The sequence below is a fragment of the Corythoichthys intestinalis genome, chromosome 2 (assembly GCF_030265065.1).
Source record: "Corythoichthys intestinalis isolate RoL2023-P3 chromosome 2, ASM3026506v1, whole genome shotgun sequence".
NCBI classification, from domain to species: Eukaryota; Metazoa; Chordata; class Actinopteri; order Syngnathiformes; family Syngnathidae; genus Corythoichthys; species Corythoichthys intestinalis.
The window spans coordinates 77364703-77386507 of NC_080396.1; the positions used below are offsets into that span (position 1 = coordinate 77364703).

The 21805-nt window shown below is 39.0% G+C and overlaps 1 long non-coding RNA gene across 1 annotated transcript; it reads right to left on the bottom strand.

Annotated features, from left to right (window-relative positions):
* Positions 1–18271: 18271 nt before the first annotated feature.
* On the bottom strand, positions 18272–21752 carry LOC130911817 (uncharacterized). The gene is made up of 3 exons (XR_009062482.1): positions 21427–21752; positions 19434–19545; positions 18272–19357 (listed from the first exon to the last, which is right to left on the bottom strand). It is a non-coding gene; the product is annotated as an uncharacterized LOC130911817 (long non-coding RNA).
* Positions 21753–21805: the final 53 nt, after the last annotated feature.

Genomic DNA, 21805 nt, shown 5'->3' on the forward strand with positions numbered 1-21805 from the left:
GCTTTGTTTGCTTTCTTCCTTTTTCTACATTAAACATCGTATATTTCACAAAAGTTTCATTTGCAATTTCTAATCAATAAACATTGTCTATTTTGCAAAAGTGTGCCTGTTGCTGACTCACTGCGAACCTGAAACTTTCTTTAGCAAAAGTGTGACCCGGAAATTTCGTAAAAATTTCGTAAAACAACAATACAGTACATTATCTGTATTTCAGGTTGGGTATGACCACTGTAATTGTACCACAATTAATCAATCATATTGAAGGAATTTAGTCCTCCCAGCCCAAACCGCACGGGGAGGCCGGCAACAGAACGGAAATGTGCTCCGCTGCTCGACGCCCCCGAAGAGCCAGGCCAGGAGGAAGCTAAACTCCGCGCGTTCCTGTGTTAACCCTTTGCGCACTGACTCCATGTTTCAAAAGCTTGAAGAACACTCGCCGAAAACAGGTTGACAATTTATTCGTCGACAATGGTCAAAAACAAGGCAAAAACAGACGACGGAGGGACAATTCTGGATCCAAAACAAGGCTACATGTTTCCGAGCAGAAGAAATCTGTCTTATCTCAGTGTCCAGTCTTTTTGAAGTCTTTGCTGACGCGGGTCTTCTCGAAGGCGTTTCTGGGCGTTGCTTTTGTGCCACCCCCGCTGTGGCCGGTTTTGGGCGGCTTAGGTTCGTGCGCGGATTGGGACGCCCGCTATCAACTTTGCTGTCCGGGCTGGTTGTGCTTGTTTTAGGACAAAGCGCTTTGTCCTTGGAGTTTGCTGGGAGAGCAGATTTGCCAGAGTTGGTGCGTCACTCCTGTGATAAGACGGCATTGTGTATCTTTTCTATTTCCTCTCATTAAACTATGGTGTTCTATTTATTTTATATTGGTAGCGTAGTCCTACCGTAAATATGAAAATGATACTATTTCCTGATTAATTATATTACGTGTGTTAGAGTAATGCAAACGCTTAGACGGTGTCATATGTATGTGTTAGACTATATATGTGTTAGACTAATGCAGACAATTATATGGTGTGTGCGATGACGATATCGTTTCCCCTTCAATCCCCCTCACGAGCCCCGACAGGGGATCGTAAAAACATGGATGTGGCCTTAGAACTTAGCTTTGTCAAGTGGTGGAAGAAATGTAGCAATTGATGAACAGTTTAAACAGGGATGTGCGAAATTTGTCCCCCTCAGGTCTCCTGTTAAGTACTCTTTAAAACAATATGATACCGCCTCAAAGGGTTAATCCTTGGTTGTCTTTGGTCCCGTGGCTATAGGCATCAGCTCACAGTGCCCTCTTTGTACAGGTGCATTGAGACCGATTTTTCATGATCAATTAGACGGGCTACCCATCAAGTTAGTCCTGTCGCTGGGAAAAATGAGATATACATTCAGTTAAATTTGGGCCCCATAAAAAATAAAATTAATCTTTAGTTAGGAAAATGAGAGACACACTAAGCTAAATTTGGTCCATTGAATAACAACCTTTAAATCAGGAAAAGTGAAAACCTTACTGAGTTAAATTTTGGTCCAGTAAATTAAAATTTAAGTGCCCCTCTTTTCACTTCCGTAACGTTAGGGTCAACCACCACCTGTAGTAAGAGGGAACTGTGCGCAGCCCTGAAGAAAAAGGAATGCAACAGTGTGTCAAACATCTCAGAACAGCTTTTAAATGAAGAAAAAGAACAGCACTGACAAACTACTACATCTACAAACATGACACAGCAAAAAACATTCCCCCATTGACTAGAGAATGGTGAAAAAGCGGTACTGTACAAAAGCGGAATGTTGCAATACAGAAAAACTTGGACAGAATGAACTCGAAACTTGAAATAAACGTCTTCACCCCTTCCCAGTTGTTGAAAATGATGGACACAGACGCCTGTAGGCAAACTTTATTCCACCCCAATTAAAGAAAAACTTTATTCCGCCCCATTCACCAAAAAATGAATAAATATCCTAATCAAAAGTATATATATAAAAATAATAAAAGTTATATTCTCCACCCCAAATGACAAATATGGCTAAAGGCTAAAGAATAAAAACTGGGACTTAAAAATGGCACAAATCTACCGAGTACTATGATTTAGAACCTAACGAAAAAATAGTAGTCGTTGAACAAAAATCCCAAGAACAAAAATGAATCTATGGTGATTGTGGAAATATAAAACAACCCAGTGAACTTATATGACATGTGTCGAGGAATTACAAAACCCAAATGTGACTGCAAAAGATCGAAAAAATGTGACGGAAAAAATAAACCCCACTACATAAACAATGTGTATTCCCACCACTTACCAACAACGTCAGGGGCACCTTTCCACACCACATTTCTAACAGCAACATCCGCATGTGAAATCAATAAAAGGGAACAAGGAAAGAAAATCCAAACCTTTTAGCGAAAAATAATATTAAACAAGAACAAATAAACAAGAGCACTGTAGCGACAGGGACCATGACACTAAACCTATTTATTTCCATAATCAAGTGTCGCTTCCTAGGACATGGGTCGAATGGGAATTTGTTTATTTCCTCCCAGTCCGGATCCGTCATGGTTGTCCCCCCCCCGAGTGGATCCTAGTGTAGCTGTAATCTGTTCAACTCAAAAGAATACAGAGCCTCCAACATATTTTAAAACACTCCCTAATTAAAGCATAGAACGACTTTGCCTTTGTGTAGAACACAAACAATGAGTTTAAGGTGTCTAAACTATAATGCGGTACCTACAGGAAAGTTAATCATTAGAAAGTGAAAATTAAAATAATAAAAGTAAAGAATCTTAATCAAATACATCTGGGACTATGTGGTGTACTTAAAATATGTCACATACTCACATGTTTTAGTTTTTTGCCTACTGCTTGTCGAGACGTCTGAGGCACGGTAATCTCTCTAACATTTAAATACTCTCTCAAACTCAAAAAGACCGGAAAACATTCACCTCGACGAAACACAGCATCGTCAGCTGGGGTGAGTATAAAACAGTGGGGACAGTCGTGACGGCTGTCCCTTGGCGATGAACCATTATTTCTGTTCTCACACAACCACCAGCTCACGGCTCGTGCGGTACCGCAGTCACAGCCCCGAGGGAATAGGTGGGGTCTGGAATCAAACTTTTGATCCTCCAACCATTGGCGATCCCTTCTCCCACCCGCGCAACCGGTGGTCCGTGTGCCGGTGCGATGGCTCCGCTTGTCACACCCAGCTCCAGCTCAGCTAGCGTTCAGGGTGAATGTCTTCCCATCCTGTCAACATACACATCTGGTGTTTCAGGGGATCGATAAATAGAAATAAGGATAAACTTAAGAATAGCCGATTTGTCATACTTATCATAACTGGGCCTACTTGTAACCTTACAACCTGAAACGTCCCAACAGCACCCGTCTCAAAACTCCAACATGTGATGTGGCAGATTATTATCCTTAAACCTTGAAATCTTTTGGGAAACAATGTGGTCAGGGAAAACTTTAGATCGTTGTCATGGCCTCTGCGTGCTCCTAAAATGTGTCGTGCTATTAAAGCAATGTGTCAATCTCCATATATCTAAATGAGATTATGAATAGTATTATGTTTATAATAATTTACTGTTTGTTGGGCCTAAGAACTGTATGTTTAGAGTTGAACAGACTGTACAAGTCAATAAAAATTTACAGTTGTCCGCATCCATATTAACTTTCAGTAATAATGTTGGTGTTATCTTGACCCACTTAACCCCCTCTAGCCATGCCCACAATTGCAATTGTAAGCATGGCTATATCACTCATAGCTACTACTCAAAGTGCATTATGAATCCCCAGTATATGTTATCATTCCCAATTTACATCAACTTGTGTGATCCCCCATAAACGCACAACATCCACAATCAAAATATTACGTGTTAAACCATGCTTGTACCAAACATATCTATGTACTTAATCTTTACAACATTTTTAACATTTCGCGATGGTGATGTTTAAACAATATATCATTCAGGCTTAATTCACACATATTCTATGTGCAATACTTATTTCCGTGCTATATTAACGCGCAACATTCAATGTCATCACTGTCAACTGCTGCTACTCACTTCAATTATTTGCACTGCTTTAACATAGAACTACCTCACACACATTTTACATTTATTTAGATTTTATACTTTTATTCTTGCAAGTCACTTTGAGGTTTTTACTTGTTCTACACTGTAAAGGGAGCTGGTCCACAATTTCATTGTAGAACTGTATGATAACAACAAAGGGCAATCTGTTCTTTTCACTTCACTTCACTTCTCTCAAGTTCCCAAACCTGGTATCTCGTTAATGTTTGATATTCTCGTATAACTGTATCATTGTTCCCAGTCAGTAGTACAACTGCCTGGCTGATGTTCTATTTTTCTTTATCTGTTTAGGGGACTTGGATGGAGGAAATGTATCCATTTCAATATTCTATTGCAAACTATTCCTGTGAATGGCTGTGAAAAACCTAAATCTCTCACACTTAAATATCCGGCATTCCCAATTTCTGCCATTCTTAAACAGCGGCAAGTTTTAAAACGTCTGCTAAATCAGATTTTCCACCAGCTGTTAATATTTATTTATTTTGTGACATAAACCAAACCGCTGCTCCTTCCTCAACAGGAGTTTGCTAATCAACATTTGGACCTTTCTTTATCTATAAGACTTGTATTGATATCTATTATCATTCCCAAGAATTAATGGGAAGTCTTTTGACAGTTCTTACAGTATTTTGCCATGTACTTCAAAATCTAATTTAATCAATCTATTCATTATGTCATTATGTATGATTCCTTTTCTCTTTAAATCTGCCAATAATGAGTGCATTTTTCTATTTCTGAATCGCTTTCTTCATTGTAAATTTAATAACGTCTCACTAAGATCATTTCTCTTAAATCTAGCCGAATAATTTTCTCCATCTTATTTTGAATGTCAAAAACCAGTTCAAAGATTAATACGTCAGATTACTCTACTTACTTGGAGTAAATATTATTATTTGTTCTTATTAGCCCGATACATCTAAAAGTTGGTAATTTCACACCTGAATTCAGAAGAATTTACTTTCAAATAATATTATGAACAATATCTATTCTTGAATGAAGAACATCTAACAATCTAATTTTCTTTTTATTAAACATACAACTGTCAAGTCTATTTTCAAACAGCTATTTATCCACAGTTGATCTTTCCCTTTTTCAAAGCATTAACTATTTACTTTCTCTTTTAGCCCTTCTCTTATTTTCTTTTAAGAGCATTCTATAAGTTTCACTTTAGCTCAATAGTCTATTTTTATCTCTAATGAGATTCCATTTCAAAAAATTCATATCCTAAATGGTACAAGGGAAAGGCTGGAATATTCCCAACTGCAATTACAACCTTCCCTTATAATTAATTTGGGCAAAAGCCCAGCGGATGCCGTCGAGGACCCCATGTTGCAAATAGGGGCCACCAAAGGGCCGCACTCCTCATGTTGATAAATATCTTTTTTCCCGATTTTGCGCAATAAACGGTCAACTAGTTACGCAACGAACGGTCAGCTATTTACAAACAATTCCCTCGCTTATTGACGCTCGTCTCACACGCCCAAAAATTTCCAAGCCCCACTTCCACAGCTCACTTCAGCTCCTTTTCTCCACTTCAGACGTCCATCAAACAAACAAACACACTCGCTGCTCATCTTAAATTTTCGGTTACCTCTGCCCTTCATGCAATTTACTCAAACCTTCAACATCACAATTCACCAATTATCACTATGAACATGAAAAATCATGAAAGAAAGACACAACGCAGCCTCATAATCAGTCACATGACAACAACCATAGTTATCCACAATTACTTATCATACAAGACAGTACAATTTCAAATACAAATCGAAGTCACCGTACATTCAACTAATGGCTCACACCAGACCAAAAAACATACAAACAATTTGAGCTCAATAACAAACTGTCAACATAGATACACAGAAATTCCTATTCACGACCGAATTCACCTTTCATTTTTCTCTCCGTTCCATCATTTGTTGGTCTATTTTATTTTCTTTTACGACTGTTTTACTCCTAGACTCCGCCATTATACTTAGTTTCAGTTTCAGGAGATTTAAACGCAACCTACTTTTGCATTAAAGAACGGACCCGCCCTGGGTTTATTCCCTTCTTTAGCTCAAGGTATCCTACTTTTGCCCAACACTGGGCTCAAGGCTTTTACGCGTCGCACTCCGCGAACTTCGTACCTGACCGAAGACCGCTCTCGACCCCCCTCTGCCACCGCCGACACTCCTCAATAAGTGAAAAGTGTAGACGACCGGGTAAGCGCCCCCTCCCGCCACCGCTGTCACTCGTCAGTAGTGGGAACGGCCGGGGTAGGCTACTTTCATCTACTGTCGCGAATCAGTGTAGAGAAAGTCCAATCTGACCTGAGAGGATATGACGCTTCTCCTGGTGGCGATTCACCGTCGACAGCCGTCTTCCCCAAAAATGCCGAGCTCCGCGATCTTCCACGGCACTCCTAGCGCGCCGGGTGCCGGAGGGTCCACACCTTCCGGGAAGAGGGCCTCTGACGGTCCAGGGTCGAGCCCCACGTTGGGCGCCAATTATGTCAGTGAAGGTAAAGTAATTTCAAAATAAGAGAAAACAGTGTTTTACCATGCATAACTTTAATCAACAGTCAAATGTAATGGCAGAGACATTCCTACAAGTGTCAGGAAATAACATAACAGATGTGTGTGAAGGCACAATTACAGGACTTGCAGAACAAGCCCACAGTCAACCACAACAAGGGGGGCAGACGCTCCCTTTTGTCTCAAAAGGTGGGAAAACAACCCGGCTGTCCCACATACTGAGAGGGAGCCCCCGGAGATAAAGAGAGAAGACCCCGCCATCCTGCAGGGGAATTTAAACCAATCAGAGCAAGCTAAGAATAATTGCAGAGATCACATAGCCAATCAATAGTCAATAGGAACATGTATTTGCATATTGTGTAGTATGAATCATTCTTGGGCAACTCGGGGTGTGTGCTTCTCCTGATAGACACAGGAAAGTACGAGGCTGTACTGAGAGGGACCTGAGACCCGAGTGCTGTATTAGATTTGCTTGTTAGGAATAAATCCACTCGTGTGTGAAAATGCCGGCTTCCTGACGCCTTTCTTTTCAGAACGAATACGCGTAATTGTTGGAAGAGTGTTTGGTGATAAGGTAAAACTTATATAACACTAAAACGGAGTCAGGTAATTATTGCGTAATATTTTAAGGTATGAATGATTCCCAACAATTCTATGGTGACCCTGACGTGATGAAAGAAAGGGAATAAAAAGGAAAACCGACGACCAAAAGTAAGGAAAAGGGTCCGGGACCCGATGTCCACACCAGGTGACGACCTGAGGCGCGAGGCAGCCAGACTTCTCACTTTCTCCTCTCGGTGATCACCACGAAATAGAGGTAAGCAGAATCCTTTTAAAATCTGCATTTTATTGTTTTATTGAGGAGAGGAGTGTTGAAGTATAAAAGAGTAAGGTGTAAAATCTGGGATTTACTTACTCCGTTAAATACGATTTAAAATCTGGGATTTGCGTATTCAACGTAATTGTGTGGACTAGTGCGTTATAAAATCTCTGGGAGTTACGTACTAATAACGAGGTATAAAATCTGGGATTTACTCGTTAATAGGTAGTGAGGTATAAAATCTGGGATTTACTCACTCCACCGTAAGGTTTAAAATCTGGGATTTACTTACGGCCGTTTCGATCTTCGTCGTGTCAAATAAATTATCGCAGGTGTTTGACTTTGTCCACCACCCTAAAATAAACAAATTCGTGCGTAAAACAGAGTGTCTGTTGTGAGTGTGACTGAGAAAAGCGATACGATCTGGTCAGTTTGGTTGTCGGGACGCACATGAGTGGATTAAACAAATGGCGGGAAAGTCGAATGAGAGGGTTATCGGGTCGGAAGAAAGAGTGGAAAGAAGCAAGGTTTGGAGTGAAATTACGGATCATTACGCAAGGTTGGAATTACAGGTTTTGAGTGGCATTGAGAAGCGGAAGATGAAGAAGGAAAAAGAGAAGCATAGAAAGGCATTTATGAATGGAGATAATGCTCAAGAAGGATTTGAGGAAGTGTAGCGAAGGAGCAACAGTGCAGAATGAAGAGGCAGCCATGTTGAAAGAAGTGGAGAATGTGGGAACATTGAAGGCAAAAGGGAGGTGCAAGGAAAGAATAGAGGACGAGCTCAAAGTCCTCCCCGTGTGGGAAACTCAAAGAAAAAGAAGGTTCGAGCAAAGTGAACGAGAAGGCGAAGAGGAAGCAAGCATGAAGAGAGCAAGAAAAGTCTACTCTGGCAACGCTGAAAATCAAGCCAGAAGAGGAAATCACACGTTTGGCCCTTCGCACAGAGCAAAGAGGAGCTGAGAATGTGGGGCTTGGAAATTTTTGGGCGTGTGAGACAAGCGTCGATAAGCGAGGGAATTGTTTGTGAATAGCTGACCGTTTATTGTGCAAAATCGGAAAAACCTAGAAGTTTTTCAACATGAGGAGTGCGGCCCTTCGGTGGCCCCTATTTGCAACATGGGGTCTTCGACGGCATCCGCTGGGTTTTTGCCCAAATTAATTATAAAGGAAGGTTGTAATTGCAGCTGGGAATATTCCAGCCTTTCCCTTGTACTATTTAGGATATTAATTTTTTGAAATGGAATCTCATTAGAGATAAAAAATAGACTATTGAGTTAAAGTGAAAATTATAGAACGCTCTTAAAAGAAAATAAGAGAATGGCTAAAAGAGAAAGAAAATAGTTAATGTTTTGAAAAAGGAAAAGATCAACTGTTGATAAATAGCTATTTGAAAACAAACTTAACAGATTTATTTTAAGCAAAGAGCTAGTATATTTGATAAAAAGAAAATTAGATTGTTAGAAAAGTTCTTCATTCAAGAATAGATATTGTTCATAATATTATTTGAAAGTAAATTCTGAATTCAGGTGAAAAAATGACCAACTTTTAGATGTATCGAGCTAATAAGAAACAAATAATAATATGTACTCCAAGTAAGTAGAGTAATCTGACGTATTAATCTTTGAACTAGTTCTTAACATTCAAAGTAAGATGGAGAAAATTATTCGGCTAGATTTAAAAGAGTATTACGTTATAAAATTTACAATGAAGAAGGTGATTCAGAAATAGAGAAATGTCATTATTGGCAGATTTAAAGAGAAAAGGAATCACACATAATGACATAATGTATAGATTGACTAAATTAGATTTTGAAGTACATGGCAAAATACTATAAGAACTGTCAGAAAGACTTCCCATTAATTTTTGGGAACGATAATAGATATCAATACAAGTCTTATAGATAAAGATAGGTCCAAATGTTGGTTAAGCAAACTCCTGTTGAGGAAGGAGCAGCGGTTTGGTATATGTCACAAAATAAATAAATATTAATAGCTGATGAAAAATCAGTTTTAGCAGACGTTAGAGCAATTCTAAACCTTGCCGCTTTTTAAGAATGGCAGGAATAGTTTAAACTAGGGAAATAAGTTGTTACAAGGAGTGTATAAATAATGATCACAAATCAAAAGATGGGATTAAAAAAACCGTTCTAAAATTCACATGGAAGCAGATAATTCTACCAACCTGGAGTGAAATACAAATGGATGTTTTTTAGTGCACGAAAAAACATTCTTTGCTCTCCTCTGGACTGTTGAATTATCCTCCATTATAAATTATATGATGTCAATTGGAAAGGTATATTTATATTAACAGCGCTAGTTGAAATCATGATCAGAATTAACACATTGAATTGAATGCTATAAGAGGTAGTGTTTTAAGTGTTAAAGATTAGCAGAGAAGCCATAGTGGAATAAAAGAAGAAAGTTAAAACATTTTGTGAAGTAAATTGATCCTAAAGAATCAGATTCTTACTAAAATAAAGTACTGTAGCAAGCACACCAAATGTTAAAATGTTTATTTCATCCACACTTTGTGAGACAGTGGAAGTGTCAAATGTAACCTGCTCAGTTCATTTGATCACAGGAGCTGTCCCTTACAATGTGTGGAAGGAAAACAAGGTGTTATCTACAAACAGTATGGGGGAGCAAAATTGTGTTGAAAGGAAGGTAAACAGTAATAAAAGTTTATGACCACAGTTCATCTGGAAGAAAGCTGGATAATTGTAAAAACTTTATGACAACTGGCATGTCTGTAAGACGTAAGAGTAACATGAAACAATTTAGACTTGAAGGGGTTTTGAATAAGAAAAGATGTGATTCCTTAAAAGAGTATTGCAGTCCCTAAATACTCTCCCATTCAAATGAAAAACTTTGCCTGGGTAAAAAAGTCTGATTTTGACTTATGTGGACAACACACTGTGATATGGAAAATTTAAATTTGAAATAGAAATTTAAATTTGATTACAAACTTTACCCAAAGATACCCTAGGCCTATTGAGATACTGTATTTGACTAAAAACAATCAATTGAATAGATTATAATTGCGTCGTGGAATCGTAATTTTTGGATTACATGTTGATGAATCTTAGACAGTGACCCAAAGAAGGTGAAAAGACATTTTGTCTGCTCTAAAGAAATTCCAAAACAAAGACAAATTCCAATTTTGTAATCTTGAGTGGAACATTGCGCGATATATTAATGCCACTGCAAATTTAATTTACTGATTAAAATGGGAGCTGACAAAATTGATCATAAGCAATTATTGGCATTGGGCCAAGTACAATTATACTACGAAAATTGTAATATGAAGAGTCTGAGATTAAGTTTCATATTTGTAATACTCCTTGATAGTACAGATTTACTGAACTGTTCTTGTATGGCGCTGTTACTATGGGGTGTTATAAAGGTTTAATCAAATGTTATATAATTTTATGAAAATTCTATATAATTTTATGAAATTTAGAGGAATAGGTTGTTTTTCTTTTATAACGTTTGTCACAATTTCTAAATTAATAGCATATGATTACAATTTTCTGAGTATAATTCAAAATTTTATTTACTTTTTCCTTTGTACTTTTTATTTATATTTTGATTCATTTTGGGGGGAATTAGATAAACTACTTACTTCCATACTTTTTGCACATTTACAGAATTGAATTTTGTTCATTTTTGGTTTTGTTTTAGTTTATGATTTTGTTAAAGTCGATTTTCAGATGTAGAATTGATCTGTCACTTGTTTATTGTAGTATATTTTAGAAATTAAAACTACGTTACTTATACAGTACATGGAGCACTGACTGATCGATACAGTCCATTTATGTTTATGGTAATACATAATTTTGAATGACATTGTTATCTATTTGTGAGATTCTTGAAATGAATATGAAATTGTTTGTTTTATTGATTGATTACTAACACATCCATTTTATCTTCCAGATGATTGTGTTAGCGAATAGAGACCCAACACTAAAGAAGTCTCAGCTTGAGGGGTTTGAATTTTTGGCATAGTTTTAAATGAATATAGGATTAACTAGTTAACTGCTATCGCTTTTGATGGGGAATGTGTAAAACTAAATTGTTCAGCTCATGCTGCTACATTGATTTTAATTAAATTTTTAGTTTGATATGCAAAGTGGGACAAATAGAAGAGTGTTACTGTGGATTTGATTATCAATATACATGCACTAGGAAATGTGTGGGTTGATTTAAGATAACAATGGTAAAGATTATTTGTGTGTTAGCAAATGTAGATATTTTTTTCAGCCCTGTGTTTTGTTTTGTCAATTCACATGGCTAAACAGGGGGAGTTAGATATATAGTTAATGATAACTTTACTACATACATCTTTGTTTTGGTTTGATTTTAATCTGTGCAAGAAAACATTTTGATGGGAATTTTTGGGGTTAAATTCCAAAACCATAATATTTTGATTTTTTTAGGGAAGAATTTTTCAATTATGATGAAATAATGTTGTTTGTGTTAATTGCTACATTTTTCAAGAAGTAAAAATGTTCTCAGCAAAACATGCAAATGTGATTTTAAATTTTAATTTTTGAATATTTGCGGCTAGCATAGGCTATTATAGGAAGAGTAGCGACTGAGTATGACACGAGGTGGGAAGAGAGTTCATTCCTTGGATGCAAACAAGACATTCGCCCTTCCTCAGAGGACCAAGCGAGATTCAGACTGGTCAGTATGGACACGCGACGTCTCTATGCTGCTCCCTTGCCCCACAGACATTGCAACAGCCACCAGAGGGACTTGAAAAGCTCCGTCCCAAATGCTGTCTTCCATGCTTTGGAGGAGAATGTGACTGGAACCATGGCAGCAGTAAAGCGAGGACCACAACAACAGCCGCCAACCTGTGCTGCTGTGATGGAAAGCTGGCAGTCACGCCAGTGGAGATGTCCAGAGACTTGGTCTAGAGGTAACACAGTCAACCGTTTCTCCATGAAGATGGACGTTCGCGTGCTGGTGGACACAGGGGTCATCCCAAGTTGAGATCTAGGCCGTTGGAGGACTGCAGCAGCAGTCTGTCTGTGGGAGGCCCCACTGAACTGGGGGGATACAGTTGACTCATCTATGCGGAAGCCAACATCTTCTGCAGCCCGGATGGACTGACCATGTCGTTCGTGGATGGACAAGAACTGCATGAATCGACAACCATACAAGGAGTGGTTGTGACTACAGGCCCTTTTGCGATGAGGGTCCATCGTCGTCATCCTCGTGACATCCCTACCTCGTGCCGCCTCAGAGTTTGTTTGTTTTTAGTTTTATTCCAGTTCAAAGAGTGATATATTTGTGGGATTTTTTAGTTTTAAGATGAAGTACAGTGATATATTAAATTTATATTAATTTGCTAACATCATCTGAATTTAGATACAAAGCAGTTCCAAGAGGTTTCCAATAAAAATGTAGAATGGATTAAGACAGTCAAAGTTAGATATTTTTTAGTCAGGTTTAGATGATAGGTCGTACACATTTGTGGGTTTTGCTGACAACATTAAAGTCACTGATACATGATTTGATTTGCATAAAATTTGTTGAAGAGGATTTTCTATATATATATATAATTTTTTTCTAGTTTTGTCACCATGCTAATTTATATTTTACCTGTGTTGTTTTTTCCTGTGCAAAATTTGGGCGAGGATTTGGTTCACCAATGAATTTTGAATGTGTTTCTACTGTTGGTGTTATATCTTCTGTTGTTTTTGTGTGTATATTTATTTCTCAGATTTATCTTTTTGTTACACAGCTTCACTGTGTAAACAGGGGGGAAATGTTAGGGAAATATTAGGAAGGAAAAGGGAATTACATTTATTTTAGCTAGGGGTTTTATTAAATTGTAACCCATGAAGTTTGATGTTTTATATTGATTTACATGAGTAAGTTGTCCTGCTCTACACTTTTGCCTGGGGAAAAAGGTCACAAGTCACATACCAAAGTGGAAGGGGGGGTGATGAGCTGGCCACTCATGACCTCCCCTGGGGATAAAGTTTACAGAACAGATGTTGCTTCAAACAAATGGTGTTCCTTGAACCACTCAACCGCTCAAAGGGGAAAAAACACATGTGACTGAGAAGGACTTGGAAAAGGAGGATGACAACGTGGATGTGCCCCTTCGGGACATGGGTGTCTGAAGAAGACAATATGGATCTTTTCAATCAATATATCCTTTTGTTGTGGTGATTTACGATCAAATATTCATGCACTCATTAATCAATGTGGAAAATGTGATGATGACCTCAGTGGTCTGAGGTCATGAGAGGGAATGAAGGTAAAGTAATTTCAAAATAAGAGAAAACAGTGTTTTACCATGCATAACTTTAATCAACAGTCAAATGTAATGGCAGAGACATTCCTACAAGTGTCAGGAAATAACATAACAGATGTGTGTGAAGGCACAATTACAGGACTTGCAGAACAAGCCCACAGTCAACCACAACAAGGGGGGCAGACGCTCCCTTTTGTCTCAAAAGGTGGGAAAACAACCCGGCTGTCCCACATACTGAGAGGGAGCCCCCGGAGATAAAGAGAGAAGACCCCGCCATCCTGCAGGGGAATTTAAACCAATCAGAGCAAGCTAAGAATAATTGCAGAGATCACATAGCCAATCAATAGTCAATAGGAACATGTATTTGCATATTGTGTAGTATGAATCATTCTTGGGCAACTCGGGGTGTGTGCTTCTCCTGATAGACACAGGAAAGTACGAGGCTGTACTGAGAGGGACCTGAGACCCGAGTGCTGTATTAGATTTGCTTGTTAGGAATAAATCCACTCGTGTGTGAAAATGCCGGCTTCCTGACGCCTTTCTTTTCAGAACGAATACGCGTAATTGTTGGAAGAGTGTTTGGTGATAAGGTAAAACTTATATAACACTAAAACGGAGTCAGGTAATTATTGCGTAATATTTTAAGGTATGAATGATTCCCAACATCAGGAAAATCCTTAATAACACCAGGAGTCTCGCCTCCCACCCATTGGGGATTAAATCATCAGGCCAGTCGTCCACTCGGACGTCTCTCGAGGCTCTTTTACATGCGCATGGAAGAAGGAAGCGAAACACACACAGGATGCGTTCACAAGCCAACTTGGTTTATTTCCACAATGCATTTTCCTTTAAAGCAACATGGATACATATTCATGAAACAGAATAAACATTCAAACATGGCAATGGTCTATTGGTTATATTCAAATCAGGTAAAAGTGAGTGGCCCTCCTCTTCACTCGCCCTCCCCAGTCACATGTGTTTCTTCCCCTAGTGAGATAATGTCAAAATGTTTACAACAATGCTATCTCCTTTAAGTAGTTGAGTACTTCAAGAAACACCATTTGTTTGGAGCAACATCTGTTTCTCGTAAACTTATCCCCAGGGGAGGCTTTGAGTAGCCAGCCCACCAACCCCTCTTTACTGTGGAATGTGACCTGTGGCAATTTAAGGCACATAGAGAATACATGGGTTACAATTTAATAAAACCACTAACTAGGATAAATGCAATTCCCCTTTTCTTACTAATATTTCCCTAACAAATATCAACATGAGACTGACCCTTTTCATGGACCGAACCCTTTTCCCGAGAAAAAAGTTATGGGCTCAATCCCTTATAACACCGAGGCCTTGAGATTGCAGCGATGCTGACTTTAACCTTGCACACCTGTTTGGGACAGACTCTGGGAATTCGTGTGTGCTCACCCTTGGGAAATGGGAATGTGTTTTGCTTTCTGGACTCAGATATTATGGTTTATTTTTAATTGTTTATATTATACGTTTTTCGTGTCTTTGTTTTACCGTTTTTGTCTCGTCACCTCTCGCGTGGTTTGTGATGTCTTTGTTCTTTGAGTCTACTTGGGTTTTGTTGTTGTTTGTCTTTTGTTGATTTGTTTTTTTTTATTATGGTGGATTCAATTTTCTATTTGAATCCAAAAGAGGGATTTGTAGGAATATATTTCCATTTATTCACAATAATCATAAGTGGACATTGCATTCTTTATCATAAGATAGTATATGCCATTGAAAAGCAGCACATCTGGAAAAGATTAGCTAGGCCCAGCAGATGGGGGTTGACAATGCACATTCCAAGCAACTTGACCCTTGCCCCAAGTTAGAGAGAAGAAAAAGACTCCAAGCAGAGAGGCCGGGGACTTTTGTCTTTCTGTCTACTGGTACCAAGATGTCTCGTCTGTGTTTGTTTGTCTGTCCATGTAAATTCTTTGTTCTTTTTTATTTCCGAATTCTATGTCATCATCTCCTGTTCTTTATAAGAATAATACAACCTGTAACAAGGATAAATCGACTATTTTCCTTCAAAGTCTAGCTCACGTTTTCCTGTTTATTTTTCGCCGCGCTCTCTTCGCGTTGCCGCTGAGAGTCGCGCTGATGACCGCACTTCCTAGTGACGCTACAATAGTATTAGGAAGAATGTCTTTTCCTTTAGTCCTTTTAAATATATTGTTTGGAGATACACGAGCACTGTACATCCCATGCAAATGACCTGTATACATTCGGTTTCGTGTAAATTTCAATAAAATATGGTTAAAATTAGATACATAATTCTTTTAACATTATTTACTTTGTTGCAAGTGCTACACTATGTATGTGTATGTGCGCGTGCTAGAGGCAAGATGTTAAGCCCGAACCTGACCCCGACCCAAATTTCAGGCAGGGTCAAGCCTAAAATGTCAATTATTACGTTCGGGTTGGGCCGGGCTTCTCTCTCGCTAACTTTTTGTAATATATATTTATGTATGCAAACTAAAGCGATGTATGAATGTTAAACTAAGGAATACTTGTTAAAAAATAAATAATTTGGATGAAACAGAGAAGGTGCTGGATGGGAATTATGAACAGGAGTCACAAAGAGCCTCTCCTTTTCAGCGAAGGGCACCTATGCGCTATTAATTGCACACTCTTTTTCTCTACCGTGTTTTCGGATGGCAGGCATATGTGTGCGTGTCAAGCTGTCGCCATGCAGCTCCCGGTCAGTATGAGAACATATTCTTGCAGGTGACAACTCCCGGTAACAAAAAACAAATATACAGACCATATTTCGATTTTTGTCTCGTGCTAAATTCTATTTTGGTTAAAGAGTTTAATATTTTAAAAAATCAAACTGTTTGGGACTTTTACTTACTCGTTCCAGATCAGAAACAGGAAAATCAAGCTGTATTTCAATTTTGATTTTTCCGTTTTAAAACGAAAACCAAATAACCAGCCGTTTTTCTATTTTTCAAACCAGTTTCAAAACTGAATATCCAATCACCAAGAGAGACACAGACCCAGCTAGTTTATTCATGACTTGATGAAGACAATTTTTAGATTTCCTGCTGTTAACGCGGTCATATGCAGATGGCTTTCGACTCATTACCTGAGTAAAATCCATCTGTGCGTTTCATTTTAACCAGAAGGCAAAGTTACAAAAAACTTTTCCATGGGTTTTCATACAGGCTATAACTGAGTGTGTACTTCCACTGTATACCAACTTAATTCTAATTTATCACACTATAAATTCACTAGACTCTGTATGTGAGTTATTTGGAGATTATAACTTGCAAGGTTATCAAAACAAAAGCCATGGTTGTAATAACCATTAAATATTGTTTTTAAGTGCCTGGTATGGCCTCAAAACCAGTTAAATTATCATATCAATATGACACAAATCATTGTTTTATCTCCACCAACGGCCATCATTATCAACTCTTTCATGCACACATTATGATCATTTTTTTCTTAAATGTTTTTATTATATTCATATAAGAAAGGAGTGTCAACTATGCAGCTCAGGGACCAATTGCAACCCCCGAGACAATGTAGTGTGGCCCCCATTTGACATCACATTGTAGTATTCGTGTTGCCCGCACATATTTAGCAATGGGTAATAAAAATCATATAAATAATTTCAAATTAAAAAATGGATTGACGGAAGGATCCATTTTGGGAATAAAATGTATTATTTTAATCGTAACAAAAACCAAAATGGCATGATTTGTGAAAAGTAAAAATACAGTATTGTTCTCAAACCAAAGAACAATGTAAGTGTTAAGGCCCCTGCTCCCTGAGCGCTGCTCCTCCTCCTCCTTGTGTGTGTGTGTGGGTGCGTGTGTCTTGATTGCAGGATTGGACAGATGGGTGAGCCTGGGACCAAGTGCGTCAGTCATCGTTAACAGCCTACTTAAGCCAGTCCCTGGCCTCACCTCATTGCCAGATGAACAACTCCACTCCAAGAGTTTGTGACACTAGCCCTTGAAAATTCTAGAACTCTGTATTGCTTTGCATTAGCTCATATTACCTTTGTTCACAGATCCTGCACTGCTCGCCTGCCTTCACCGCTCACCTGCCTTCACAGCTCACCTGATTACACACTAATCGCTAGTGATGGAGAAACCGAAGCTTTCTGAAGCAGTAAATCAAAATCAAGCAATGTGTCGAAATGGTTCAGTGTTATGAAGCATTTGTCACGAATCAGTGTGGTGAGTCACGACACTGCTTCACCACTGCTTTCTGTGCCGCTGAAGCAAATGTATTGAAATGGTTCAGTGCTACAAGGCATTTGACACAATTCAGTGTGGTGACATCTTGTGGACAAAAATATATTGACTTTTCATATAACCAAATGACCAAGTGTCATCTGAACAATGAAACCTGTGGGTGGTATGGTGGTTATATACTTTGTCTGATGTGCAAGTAGTAGTGGGTTTGACCCCTAGCCTGAAATTTATTCTTCCCCCAGATTAATTAAAAAAAATAGTAATAATAACGAAAACCAAAAAAAAAAAAAAAAAAAAAAGAAGCTGTTGTGTTACTTTTAAATGAAATACGGAAATGCTTGTGCAATAAGGAACTCTTGATGGTAGGTGTATAGAATGCTAGTGACACTGGGATGGGGATTTGGGTGTTTCACAAATTTTTATTTAAAAACAAAATCATCTCAGCAGCATTTGGTTTCAGCTGGTTCCTCTTTTTGCTAATGACCTCTCCAGCTTTTGAGAATATTCTCTCACATGGCACGAAGAAATTTACAAACTGGCAGATAGACAAACACAAAAACTGACAAACTGATAGACACAAAAACTAACGTGTGTGTTTGGGGGGTGCGTGTGTGTGTGCGTATTGTATAAATCAGTGTATAGTGTCAATGAATGCCTATACTATGTGCATTTGCAAATTAATCTAATGTGTAATCTGATCTAATTTCACTTTTCTCTCCCTCGTTCTCAATATGACGTAATGCGCACAAAAGCTCTCCTCACAACCCACAACATTTTGAGCGATATTTCCCCTTTTCATAAGCATTGTGAGTTTGAACCAAATTGACTGACTCGACCCCTCGCTACCTGAGTGACACGTCCACGGTCACGGCCGACACGCGTGTGACATCACAACGCTTCGCTTCCGCGGCCAGGTGTTTTTCCACTGAACGAAGCGAGACATCAGTACAACGTATCGGGATACGTGTTGCCGCGAGCGCTCGACACTTGTCTCGAGCGTCTGCTTCGAGCATAACATCACTACTAATCGCCCGCCTGACTATCTGGACAAGGACTGCCTTCACATAAAGCAATAAACAATTGTCACCACTGCCACCTTGCCTTGCTTCTCTGCGCTTGGGTCCCCCGCTCACTCAGAAACCTAACAGTAAGTGGAGTGGCATCATCCATCAAAATCCCTCAAAAAAGACAATTTGGAAATACCACATCCATCTGCCATCATCACTACACGGGAGGATAAATGGAAGAAATATGTGTTACAGCAAGGTAGGCAAAGTTGATGTGGACCAAAATGCGAGCCGGAAACACATGAAGTGTGAAGTGATATTTATTACACAAGGGCAAGGTGCTGAGCGGCTGGTGGGTTGAATGGTAAATGGCTGTGGCTGAGGCTGTGACTGAGGTTCAGGCTGAGGTTCAGGCTGTGGCTGTGAGGGCTTGGAGGGTGGGTGTCCTGATGGCAAAAAACAGAATTAGTTAAGAGTTCTAAGACAGGAATCACAAACTACAGTGTTCGTTGGCTGATGTACCAATGGGGACTGGCAAATTCATCTGGCACCTGCTTGCTGCCCATGCCGCTCCTTAAAAGCAGTGTTGATTGTGATGAGCTGCAGGTGCGCTCCCAGGTCTGCCAAGGTTGAACTCATGCCACATAAAACAGGAAGAGTAACAACAATTAAAGCCAGTAGAGGGGAGTGTGGGCTAGGACCACCACAAAATGAGTCGCCACAACCAAAACAGTTTTGTATCTTATTGTTTTAATGTTAGTGGGTGGAAATGCAATCAGGGACCTGGAAAACTGAAGCATTCAGTTGAACGTGTCCTTATACATGAATATGGGAATTTTGTGGACATGAAGGCAGATGTGGAACCAAGATGGGGCCACCACAAAGCGAGAGCAGGTACAATTATGTTCAATTTGACTATAATTCTGTGTGTTGTGTCACAACAGAGACATCATTAACTTTGCATGAGCTTGAATGATTAGGAAGTGGAAAACAAACACTCATCTACTACAAGTCTTACACGGGCTTTTTACCCTAAATTCATAAATTCAAGTGTTACACGTTCTTTGTTCGTATGTTTACGGGTGAAAAACGCTGTTAGGAAAAGAAAGACGACTTCATGTGCCTCACAACACTTACCTTGATGGACATATCGAGACTACGTGCATTCTACTTTGGTAATGGAAGGCTCGATTTATGCTCCACCTTCGTTAATATGTTTCTAATAATTTTATAAATTGTGATGTATTTACGTGTTTTGCATATACACCAATTGTTTTAAAGGGCAGCTGAAGAGTTTTTGGGGTTTTGTTCTTGAGCGTTTTACTCGGTTAAATTGTATTAAATGCATTGTCATGCCTGTATGTTAAAATGATAAAGAATTAATAAGGTAGTTAAACATGTATATGGCGGAAAACACTCAGGTGACTTGAAGTTCCGCTCTGAGACACCCAATTTGGCCAAATTTCAAAATTGTCCGATATGCACGTGAGATACATCATTGGAAAGCTTAAAATCTCAATTTTCTTGGGGAAGAACAATTTTGAACAGGAGGGCATTACAAAAAAAAAAAAAAAAAAATTAAACAGCAAAACCCCAACTGGAGGCGAGAGCACACGAGAGCAGAATTAAAGACTCCACGATTTTAATGAGATATTATCATGTACTTAGCTTGTTTCGAGCCGACAACTTCATGTAGTACGTATCACAGAGTGTCAAGACACAGCTGTGAATGACCACAGCCAGATTTGGGGGGGATTTTATGGGTGAAACATGGTGATATAACAAGGGTCACGATGCAGAAATCGCAGACAACAAGGGGTGGTAAAGATTTTCTTTTTCATATATTTACCCTTTTAAATGTTATTTCTCAATTTTTCTCTGTTTGGATCGAATATTTACATATCATTTAAAATATTGGGGAAAATGCGACATTAACAAAAAAAAAAAAAAATACAATCAAGCGATAGTTATGAGGAAGATATCCGTGACTCTAACAGACACCGATTTTTTCATTGTGACGTAATTTGTTTGAAAGTTTAAAATATGCGTGTGAATAATTTTTAAAGTCTTTTTTTTTTTTTTTAAACTAAATATTAGATCTCAATTAATGATTAATAAATGGTGATCAGTGGCAAAGAAGCAAACCTTGGAAAGTGGGCGGTTGGTTGCGTGGCGCTGTATGAATGGCAGCCTCTCGAGTGGCTCTACACAACAAGTATTGGATATTTTTAAATAATAGGAGCCGATCATCTCGTTTATTCTCGGGATGAATTACTGGCTTTAAAGACTAAAGCAAAAGCCGGGGTGCGACACCAGATACTGGCTGAACTGAGGAGGAAATACAGAAGTTGTAAAGCTGGCGCTAAACTAAAAGCCAGGCGGCTGAACAACCGTAGGCGCTTTAAACCATCGATCCCTTCCGTAATCATGGGGAATGTAAACTCACTGCTAAAAAAATCAGCGGATTTATCGAGAAAGCATTTTGTATATATTTACAGAGTCATGGCTAACTCACCTGATACCGGACGCTAACGTTGACATTTCTGGGTTTACTGTGGTGAGAGCCGACAGAGATGCGAAAGCTTGCGGAAAAAGCAAAGGTGGGGCTCTCATCATGTACATTACCAACGGCTGGTGTAACACAGGTCACGTCACTGTCAAAAAAGTCATATGTTGTCGGGACTTGGAACTGCTTGCTGTTAGTCTCTGGCCGTACTATCTGCCGAGGGAATTCAGTCACGTGATCGCGCTCTGTGTTTACATTCTACCGAGCGCTGATGCAACCACTAGTGACGAGATTTGTCGTTCACTTGAGTAAACGAATCCATTCCGGTTCGTTCAGTAAAAAGATTCGTTCAAACAAATCGTTCAACGAATCGTTCGCCCCCCTCATC